General features: G+C 38.2%; 1 long non-coding RNA gene across 1 annotated transcript; it reads right to left on the bottom strand.

Annotated features, from left to right (window-relative positions):
* Positions 1-938: 938 nt before the first annotated feature.
* On the bottom strand, positions 939-11,826 carry LOC310899164. The gene is made up of 3 exons (XR_014584053.1): positions 9,876-11,826; positions 7,858-7,907; positions 939-3,256 (listed from the first exon to the last, which is right to left on the bottom strand). It is a non-coding gene; the product is annotated as an uncharacterized lncRNA (long non-coding RNA).

Below are 11,826 nucleotides of genomic sequence, written 5' to 3'. Positions count from 1 at the left end.
AAAAGTCAAATCAAATTTCATCCTCATCCTCCCTTTTCCAGGCCACTAACTGGGAATGCAAACAAAAATCTACTTCATCTAAACTGTCGGACCTATATTAAATCAGGTGAAAGCTTCTAATATCTTCTTGGGAGGGTAACTTTGAAGCCAAGAAGAACTGAAGCATGCTCAGGGTAGACACAGTCTCTGTTAGGCACTGGAAGTCTTTATTAAAGATATGTGATTTTTTATTTTATTTCTTATTTTTCCCCAAAGATCTGTAACTTGGTCAAATTGTCGTGAATTTGGCAAGAGGCACAATGTCACATTCAAAATTATGCCATTGACAGAGTTTTTCAAGGGATAGTTATAAAGTGTAGAAGAAGTGATGTCTCTCTTTCTGTGATCCAGTGATTCTGGTCTCCAATATTATCATGCCATGTTTGCAGATGCTTTCCATACAAAGCCTGAGATAGAAAATTTCAGCTTCAGTGGCTAAAGTTGAATAGTTTTGTAAATATTTGAAAGCATAATTTTATAATAGAAAGTTCCAGGTAACCTTATGAATACATGATATTAAATAGAAAAGGAGAATACTGTGATAAAATGAAAAGCTGTCTCATGATGCTTATGCAATAGAAGCAATTCAGGTACCTAGAAATAGGAGTCTATCAGCATCTCAGATGTCCTGGGTTTTCTGGGATGTGTCTCAGACTGAAGTCTGACAGACTGAAGGCTTACAGGAAGTCTCTAGGCTTGTCAAATGGCAAGTGGATGCCAGGCTGACCATCTGAACACATCTTAATTCACTTTAGACATCTTTTGCTTAGGTAAGTGAATCGATCTTAATATTTGCAGTGCAGGTTGCGTGAATTAAGATTCATGGTTTCTCATTTTTAAGTGAGTTCAACTATTTAATACAAAACAGACAACAAGAGCAGAATTTATTGATCTTCACATGGGTACTTGGAAATTATGGGTGTTTCTGAAGCTTGTCAATGAAGAGGAATATGGTCATTTCGAACAGGATAAATTCCACCACACATATAATATCATGTTTTGTTGTTGTTGTTTTATTTTGTTTTGTTTTGTGTGTGTGTATGTCTTAGCACATATAGTTCACTTTATAAGGAAGAAGCTTGGAGTGGAGGAAACACTCCTCTGTATGTTCCTGGTCCTCAAGGTATATCCTTGGGACAGTTGTTGACAGGCATCTCATTTCCATGTACTGCTCAACCAGTGAAGGAGAATAGGAATCTGTCAAATAGATTTTCACTTTCAAATAAAATCTAACACATCAAAGAGTGTTTTCTCTCCACACCAGTACTAAGGACATTATGAGTTCCAGAATGGTCTTAAAAGTTCCCCACTCATTTACGTGAAACATCTCTTTTTGTAGAATTACAAATATTCCTAGTTCAGTATGTGAATGCTCTAGTCATTTCAATATTCCAATCAATAAACAATTCCAGTAACAGTAAAAGCTAACTGCAGCAGCAACAGTGCTACTGAATCATTAAACTACTCACTAAATATATTTATCTCTTTCTATTCTTTCCTTTGTGTTTTGTTTTTTTTTTTTTTTTAAATATTTGCCCTCAAAGTTTCCTGGAATTAATTTTTATTTTATTTTATTTTAATTTGTGCTATATGTTTCCATTGTTATATATGAGCTCTCAGCCATTAAACAGACTTTATAGTTAGCATGGTAACACATTCCAGAATTTACTGCCAACTTGATAACATTTTTAATTTAGTGAAACAACACTGTAATGCAATAGTGTCCCTAAAGAAAAATCTGTGGCATTATTGTTCTGGTGTTAAATTCCTCTAATGAAATCAATTTCAATTTATGCTGCTTTTGTTATAATATATAACTTGCTTTAAAGTGTAAATGTCCTAGCTGTCTGCTATAATGATGTTCTAAGTTTCTGCTCACAAACATGATCATCACTAGCAGAATTCATAACTGATTGGAGCCTATCAGCAGAAGGCTCTGGTGCGAAAATATTTGGGAGGGGGTGATAATTATTATTTTGAGGGGGTAATAATTATTATTTTGAGAGTAACTAGAGCACTAATACTTTTGATAATTAAAAAAAAATAGAAAAATATTATGAGTCTAAGTATGATTATGAATTAAAGACACACTGATGCCAGAGGAATTACAGAGAGAGTTGCTGAGCCTCTTGTGTTTTGTTTACATGCAGATGCCATTCACCTTACATGAACTGCTTCATCTGTTTTTGGTTGGGAGGCAAGATTTAATCCAATAAGGAGCACTTGCTGAAATATATTCTGGGAGACAGCACAGCATAAATGGAATAGCACTTTAAATTATGTTATAAATTACTTAATTTATATCATGTTGGATTATGATGAGCTGGAACAAAACAATAGTCTGGTTATCCATATGGAAGATGGAGTTTGCTTTTCTGTTACTTGTTTAGGTAAGGGGTTATTTATTTATTTATTTTTATTCCAATAAGTTTTCCTTGCCAGCCAGCATCCTGACTTTGCTAACACAATGATGGCCTCTACACAAAAGCCAATTCAGGCCAGATAGGAGCAGATTTCTCTTTTCCTACCCAGTAAATCTGTAGCCAACAAAAGGGGAAAGCATCCTCAACTAAATTGTTATCAGAGTTCAAACACGAGCTCAACACATAAATGTGCATATGCTTATTTAGAAACCTTTTTTTCGGGGGGGCAGAGGGGAAGATCAAATCAATCTCAAACTATCTGCAAATTACTGGAATATTATTTTTTATTGTTTCTGTACAGTAATGAAGGTTTGCTTCCAGATGTACTCAAGTCTGAATTCTTTTTGCTCCCTTAAAGTAATCAGCTACATGTGTCTTGTGAGGGTTCCCACACCAGGACATCTTACTCTATTGTGTGATGAATTTCTCAAGGAATAGAGAGCTGCCTACTTTCCTCTCCTGGCCTTAGCTTCTGATGTCATTTTTAGCCAATTCAACTGCAGGAAAATCATTACTTGATGCAACAAAAAACAAAATACAAAACAAACAAACAAACAAAACAAGCATATTTCACTTGTGCAAATTCCCTTAATTTTAGGTCTTCCTCCACATCTTTTATTGAATCTTTTCTCCTGGACTAACCAATTTGGGATCCTGGGAGCTTGTGCTCATCCATACGTCTTCCACACACATTATTCACGGTGTTTTGGGAACTGGAAAACACTCTACCCACTTTATATCTTCCCAAGTCAGTGCAGAGGCGCACTGAAGGGACAGAGAACAGACTGCAGTTCCTGTAAGACAACAAGAGGAAACAGAGTTGTCTGAGCTTCTGGGTCTTAATAGGTGCTCCTTTCTTCTGATGAAAATGATGTTAGTAGCATAACATTTGAGAGAATATTCTCTGCCTCTCCTCTTGATTGCTTTTCTCACCACGGCGGTGAAGCGGCTATAGTAGCTGATCAGGCAGGGCTTTCCCCACATGCTACTGAAATTTTTGATAAGACTGGAGTAGTAAATGCCTAGATCAGATTCATCCCTGACTGAATACACAGAGGTAAAAGACTGCACTGGGCAGATTTATAGGCACCTTGAGATCCAACCAGAGGGAATCCCACCAAATACAGCCAGAAGAGAACCCAAAGGAATCAATAAGGAAAGGCTATGTTAAACAAACCAGTCTTATAAAGTGGAGATATTTTAATTTCTGATTTAATATATGATTTAATTTTGAGTTTGTAGTAAAAATTCCATACATAATTCTTTTGCCTGGCCAAAATGGAAGCTGCAGAATAATTCCTTTATGAAAATGAGAACTATAAAAATCAGTGCAGCTTAGAACATCTTATTACTAATGCCTGAAAATGTTTATTATTCATAATATTTAACTGTTTTTTTTTTCTTCTGGATTATTACATATCCAATTATAAAAATATTATTAATTGCTGATTAATACAACAACAATACTTAAAATAATGTTTTTTCATGTAATGTCCATTTAATTTTAATTTGCTATTTCAAATTCTGTGTATATTTTTACTAGTGCTTTTGACTCACATATATATACAGTCTTGAAATATAAAAAGAGAATGTTTCTGGAAGGGGATAGATGGGCATTTAGGAGTAGATAATTTAGTCTTTTGGCATAGTACTGCTCTTCAGAGGATGCATCTTTCTGTGGATACTGACCAAAACATGTTTCATGATTAGACATTAATTTTGTTTTCTCAGTCACTAGGTGCTGGGAAAAAGAACTCTGAGATTTGTTTTCTTTGATTTAATGGGTCTTTAGTTCACTGAAAATGTGTTTTAGAAACCCAAATAACAAAACAATTAAATCAGAATACAGGCCGAGGAGAACTTAGCAATCAATCATCAAGAACAGTATGTAGTTCTCTCTGGAGTAAATCTTATTTTTTGGGTTAACACTCATGTATTTTTAAAGAAAAAAATAATGCATGAAGTAAGCTGTCCCAAATGTTTATTACTGTAAGAATGAATAAGTGTTCCCTAACGTTGGCTGTTTAATTTGTTGCTTTCTTAACCCACATTTAGCCTTTGGCTTGATGCTCCAGGACACAGTGACCTTTAGTAAACATCCTCAGGAAAGACCCAGTGATACTAATGTTGGTTTACAAGCTGAGCTAATCTAACTCAGATGCTTTCGTGTATCTTCTAATTTTGATTATGGTAGTTGGTAAAAAGGCCTCATAATTCACTTTATTCTCTAGAATACAACCAGTGCTTTGCTTATGTCTCCTTTTAGAGGGAGTTACTGTTAGTGGCAGTTTTACAGAGCTTGATTAAAGTAGACCACTGCACATGATGTTTGTTTAATATTACTTCTGAAAAGTCTTGTTCAATATTTGTGTTTTACTGATGGTTGTTGTGGTTTCATCCTGATAGACAGCTAAGCTTCACCATGCTGCTCTCTTACTCTCCCTTCTCAAAAGAACTAGGGGAGAAAATAGGATAAAAAAAAGGTTTATGGGTTGAGATAAGGGCAAGATCACTCAACAATTATCATCATGGGCAAAGCGGACTCAAAATAGAGAGATTAATATAATTTATTGGCTATCACTAGCAGATTAGAGCAGTGCGAAACTAAAAGCAAATTAAAAACACCTTCCCCCTATCCAATCTCTTCTCCCTCCTCCCCCTGAGCGGTGCAGGAGAAGGGGGGGGAGGAGGGCAGCGGTCAGTCCCTGACCCTTTGTCTCTGCTGCTCCTTCATGGTCACTCCCTGCCCCTGCTCCACGCGGGGTCCCTCCCACGGGATGCCGTCCTTCCCCAACTGAGCCTGCGGGGGCTGCCCACAGGCAGCAGCTCTTCAAGACCTGCTCCCACACGGCTCCGTACCACGGGGTCCATCCCCCAGGAGCAAACTGCTCCAGCACGGGTCCCCCACGGGCGGCAGCTCCCCCCAGACCCCCTGCTGCTGCGTGGGCTCCTCTCCACGGGCTGCAGCTCCGGCCCGGGGCCTGCTCCTGCGGGGGCTCTCCATGGGCCGCAGCCTCCTCCAGGCCACATCCACCTGCTCCACCGGGGGCTCCTCCACGGGCTGCAGCGTGGAGATCTGCTCCGTGTGGGACCCATGGGCTGCAGGGGGACAGCCTGCTCCACCAGGGGCCTCTCCACAGGCCGCAGGGGAACTGCTGCTGCGTGCCTGGAGCCCCTCCTGCCCTCCTGCTGCACTGACCCTGGGGGCTGCAGGGCTGCTTCTCTCACATTTTCTCACCCCTCTCCTATCTTCTGCTCTGCAGTTGTTTTTCACCTTTCTTAAATACGCTCACAGAGGTGCTCATTGGATCAAGCCTTGGCTGTTGTTGGGTCCCTTTTGGAGCTGGCTGGAGCTGGCTCTGATCTGACATGGGGCAGCTTCTGGGCACCTCTCACAGAAGTTGACCCTACAGCCCCCCGGCTATCAAAACCTTGCCATATAAAGCGCAATATAATGGTGAAATTAAGAGAATGTTTAACATTAAGGACATGCTTGCTCTTTCTGTTTCAAGTATTATTTTGCTTTTCATGTTATCCTATTTTATTTTCCGAATGCACTTTTTAGGTTTATAGTTTAAAATTTGGAGTATATGTTATACTAAACATGATAGAATATTAAATTATGTTACTAAGATCTTTTTAGCTTTGTAGAAGTAGAAAAGCATGCCTGAGGAAACGGGTCTACTTTTCTATACCCACATACAACTTGAAAAGGCAAAAGTATGATTTTCAAAAACATAACAAGCCACTGCATCTAGACAGGCTGAAACATTCAACTGAAGATGCTATTAATGAGACCCTCAAGAAAATACATTTCAAATTATGATGGATGGCCACTCAATGCAGTCCAAATATATATATTTTGACATTGACATGAAGTATGAAATCTCTTAAATTGCTAATTGCATAATTTTTGAAATGTTTCACTCTACAATGTTGACTTAGCTACTTGGTCTTCCAGTTCAAAATACTATTCCTTCTATTACAAAGCTATGGCAATCTTGTCAAAAAAAAAAAAAAAAAAAGCCTATTTTTACTAAATAATTTTTCATCCTCTGATAGCACACAGATTTCTAACAACATTATGGTGTCAAAAATATCATTTTTTCTTGCTCTTTTTTCCTGCTTTTAATCACTGATCTCACTTCTTTTCATACCCCATTCCAGTACAAACTGGCACATTACGTTGTCACCTCAGTAAGCAAACCTACGAAAATCATAGGCTTCTATGGATTTCAGCTGTCTAATCCCATGTCTCTCAAGACTTCATCTCTGGTACTAGTGTGTAACAAGCATTGAATTAGTCTAGAATGGGAAGACATAATCCCCTGAGTGATCTGATAGTATATGAGGTAATATATTTAGTCCAGAAATGCACTAAGTAGGGAGTTTCTTAATAGATTTTCTCAGTTTATATTGCCATTGCTTTCCCAGATATGCTCAATAAAATCTATACCTTCCAACTAATTCAGGTCAAAACCTGACCTGAATATTCTGATTTATGGATACATCCCTAATCCTAGAAATCCACTGCAAGAGCAACAGTCTCAAAGGTACCTCCTGCCCCAGTTCTCTCTCTCTCTCCTTGTAGTCCTTAGGGACAGTCTAAGTGATGTGAGCTTATCCCACATCACATGTGTGTGCTTTTATCAAATCAAAAAAAGATGCAATAAGATGTGTGGTGGAAAAAAACACTTGGTTTTGTTATCATTGGTACTGCCTTCTTAGCCATTATACATTGGGTCTGAATAACTCCATTGGGTATCTCTTACCAAAACTGATTCTTACCCAGCACCGCTGTCAACTGAGCAGTGAAGCCAGTCAACAGGGTCAGAAACAACAATGAAAACACAATGTAATACTGAGAGAGCTAAAATGGAGTCTCCCTGCTTATTGTACTCAGGAAATTCCATAAAGAAGCATAATTTCTCATTTGAAGCCCGGTTAGTAACTAAGTGCAAGAACATCAGAGTAATTCCTACGGTATAAATCCAGAGTGAATCCATGAGGGTTCCTGACTGAGAGACCTTGGAGTGGAAGATTTATTTTCTGCTAGTGTCTTCTGGCATATTTATGAGTGGAAAAAGTTCTAGGATCGATTACCTGGAAAAGAAAACCTCAAAACCAAGGAATATTGTAGTGATGTGGTGAGATGTAAAGCTTTCAGGGCTGGTATTGAAACTGTTGGAGATGACATTATGTCAAGGGCACTAGCTCACCTCTGGAACTCATTCTTTCGTTAGTGGTATCTTAGAAAATAATGATTTCATATTTTTGCAATGATTATGCTTAAAATATGCTAATATTATGAATTATATATCAACTCACATTTCATTGCTCTATTGCATTCCCCTATACACCTGAGCTCAAGCTGAATGTACATACTTATACTTACATTGTAGGTCTTTTCAGCAGATACCATATATTATCCAATGTTTCAGAGTCCTGCGCAGCTCAAAAAAAAAAAAAAAAAAAGCATTGGAGAATTAGGAGTAAAACACATACGGTGCAGAAAAGGATGAGTCCCATATAAATTCTGATACACGAGGTAAACATACACAACAGAATGAATACAGGCACTTTTGTAAGAAGGTTTAAAAAATTTCAACAGGCCATTCAGAGACATTGCTGAGAACAGTACAACTGCAGAATGCCATTCATTCTACAGAATCTAGACTTGGCATGTTTAGAAATAAAAAATAATTGTCAAACACAAAAACATAACCACAGCTTGCTTTTTTTTTTTTTTTCCCTTCCTGCTAGGCATCAAAAGTAAAATTTATTTTAAATGTTAAATGCTTCAGATATATTATGACAAATACAGAACAACCTTCAAAATAAATGAATTATTCTAAAGGTCAGATATGTCTTGAAATATCCAAAGAATAAAAAAGCTGAAAGCATATCAAGAAAAAAAAAAAAAAAAAAGAGAAGGAAGACAGATCAGATGTGAGAGAGTAAAGCTACAAATAAATCATTATAGAAAATTCATATTTTAAATGCACTTGCTACAAGGACATCCCTCACCTGGCTGTGTTTTTTATGATTTCAGAAATAGCCATTTGTGTTGTTTATATTATGCATTTCTCCTGAATGTGCATATTAAATTAGACATATTTTTATCTAAGTCTTTCACCAGGACTGAAATTGTTTAATTTTACAGTTTCAATTTGCTTGTTTTACTTTCATGATGTCTTCTTCCTTAATTTAAACAACAAGGGTTTTCAAACAGCTATCAGACACAATTTTGTAATTTTAATCTTCTGGTATTTATTGTTCCTGCCCCCCCCCCCAAAAAAAAAAAAATTACTAAAAATTTCTCCTAGTAGCACAATGTAGATCACATTTAATAATCAGGATAATTATTTATGATGTAAATCAATGCAGCCAGGAGTAGAATTTGATAGAAAAGCCAAGCAGAATATTCAGGATTCATGAGGTGGTAGACTCAATTTCCAGGAAACAGAGTTAAGAGCAATACAGAATATAGAAGAAAGATAGTAATATATTTTGATTTATTACTAGATCATTGTTATTCTCCATGGGGGGAAAACAACAACAACAACAACAACAATAATAATAATAATAATAATAATATAGTAATAGTAATAATAATAATAATAATAAAGATGACATATCATGGCCTTGTCCTCAGTAGGTAGAAAGAAGTCTAAAACCATTGACATCATGGTATTCCTCAGTTTTGCTTGAATTTTTCCTATTTACACAAGATTAATATCTGACCCTCTATTCCACAAAATGCAAGGAACAGTCAGAAGTAAGTGGATTAGAATCAATTTACTGAATGAAAAGTGGTCGTTAATTGGATAATGGAAAGAGATGGCAAAAACAAGCAAGCCTGGCATTTCAAAAGGTTGGAGATGGTAGCTCAGGACCAATGAATTTATTAAGTATATGACAATTTAGCTGAATTCCAAACAATGTGAGATAAGCTCAGTGATTACATAAAAATCAGCTGGTGGGTGGCTCGTAAGACATCAGTTAACTGTGACACTAAATGAAAAAGAATTTCAAATAAACTATTAACCATTACATATTTTGTACCTATATTTATTTCATTTATTTTATTTGCTGTTTCATTTTTAATTTTTAAGCAAAAGCCTGTGTGTTAACATAAATAGCATAAGGAATTTTGACAGTAGATAAAAGTTTGCAAAGTGCTTTTCCCTGATTATGCCTTGGGGTCAACTAAAACCTCCAGGATTTTTATTCACTATAATTAGATGTACATCAGTAGATCAGCATTTCCCAGACTTTTCCCACTACTTCTAGGTGTTTTTTTGTTTCCTTTTGATATCTGCTGCTAAAGTATATGACTAAGGGATAATTCACCATAAACATGAGGTTTTGACAAGGAGCAACAACAGCTATAAGGTTTCCTGGTTTCCTTACCGAGGCAAAAGGAACAACTTGGCTTTTCCCAGGGCTGTGTAAGGAGAAGGCTTGGAGGTGGGGAAAACAGAGGAAACAAGGTGGATTGGATTGGAAAGGTGTAAACGTGAAAATTGGATAAAAGGAGCCAGCTGGATATAGAACTATTGCTGGTGACTACACCTGCCTAATGAAGCCTTGCACCCAATTATGACATATTATTAATATCCATTTCAAACTATTGTCCTAGGAGAGGGACTTGTGTGTGTATGTGTGTATATATATATATATATGTATGTATGTACGTATGAGGAAGTCTAAATGGCAGCAGCTGGAGAAGGGACCTTGGTCACAGTTGACCACAGATCTAAGAGGCCACCAACAGGAGACAACTGGCGTGCATATGTTTCCCTATGTAACTTCAATCCTATGTGTTTATACGTGTGTAATTCTTTAGTAAACACATCTGGAGAAGCTGTCTTGTAGGCTAAGGGGTCTGGGAGCCAGCTACTGGGGAGACCACAAATTCAAGAGCTGGCTACTGCAAAGACCATAGATCTGGACCAGCTCCCAAGGACCCGTGTATGTATGTGTCTGCATGTGTGTAAGTCTGAGTACCTGTAACTGAAGTGGGGTTGTGGGTTACAGGATGCCAGAATCAGGGAAAGCTGGGACACAGGAGTCAGCTACAGGCTAGGCTGGGTGTCTGAGGCAGTTACTAGGGGGACCCACACTGTGTGTGGATTTATATACGTATATCTATATCTATACCTATGTGTATGTACACACATGTATATTCCACCAATGGATTTCCATCCTGGTCAGCCATTGAGAAGGGACAACATCAAGCCATTGGTTCCATTCACGTTCTCATGAACACTGTTTTCTGTCTGTACTACTCTGTGTGGTCAGCAGTATATATGTATATTTCACAGAATCACAGAATCGAAGGGGTTGGAAGGGACCTCGAAAGATCATTGGGTCCAACCCCCCTGCCAAAGCAGGCTCCTTAGAGCAGGCTGCCCAGGTAGGTGTCCAGATGGGTCTTGAATATCTCCAGAGAGGGAGACTCCACAACCTCCCTGGGCAGCCTGTTCCAGTGCTCTGTCACCCTCACCATGAAGAAGTTCTTTCGCATGCTGGTGCGGAACTTCCTGTGCTCTGTCTTGTGGCCATTGCCCCTTGTCCAGTCCCCACAAACCACTGAGAAGAGGTTGGCCAAATCCCTCTGTCTCCCACACCTCAGGTATTTATACACATTGATAAGATCCCCTCTCAGTCTTCTCTTCTCCAGGCTGAACAGACCCAGGTCTCGCAGCCTTTCCTCATAGGGAAGATGCTCCAGGCCCCACATCATCTTTGTGGCCCTCTGCTGGACTCTTTCCAGGAGTTCCCTGTCTTTTTTGTACCGGGGAGCCCAGAACTGGACACATATTTTGGGCAGGCTTGTGTGTGCCTATGGGAAATCCATGTACAGCTGTCCTGTGGGCTGGGCATGGGGACACAGCTGCAGCAGCTTCACTTCTACTGGACTAGTAGGTAGATCTGGCAGCCTCTAACATCTATCACAATGTTTCATCAGATTTCCTTAACTGATGGTAAAATCTTGTAGATGTTTTAGCCAGCGAGCTCATGTTCACTTAGAGCCGGTTTTATCTTCACTAGAGGTCATTAACCAAATATATAGCACAGTACTACCGTATAATGAAGATTCATCAAAATCTGAATGTTTCACAGCAGCCAGTCAATGAGATATCTCTGACGGGGAAAAAAAAAAAAAAAGTTAAAACATTCTGTTTTAACATTGTCAAAACATTTGGCAGTTCTGTTGTGAGTCCTATCGAGTTGGCTTCTATATCTTGTTCAAAAGTTAGCTTAATATGACATTTCAACATAATAACGTGTTTCAGCATATGCTATCTAACACTGTATTACTAAAAGCACTGAAGCACAATTTAATGTCTCAAATAGA

Source organism: Anser anser, assembly GCF_964211835.1.
Source record: "Anser anser genome assembly, chromosome: 4".
Taxonomy (NCBI): domain Eukaryota; kingdom Metazoa; phylum Chordata; class Aves; order Anseriformes; family Anatidae; genus Anser; species Anser anser.
The sequence above is the reverse complement of the archived record's forward strand: the minus strand, read 5'-3'. Positions and strand labels throughout refer to the sequence as shown.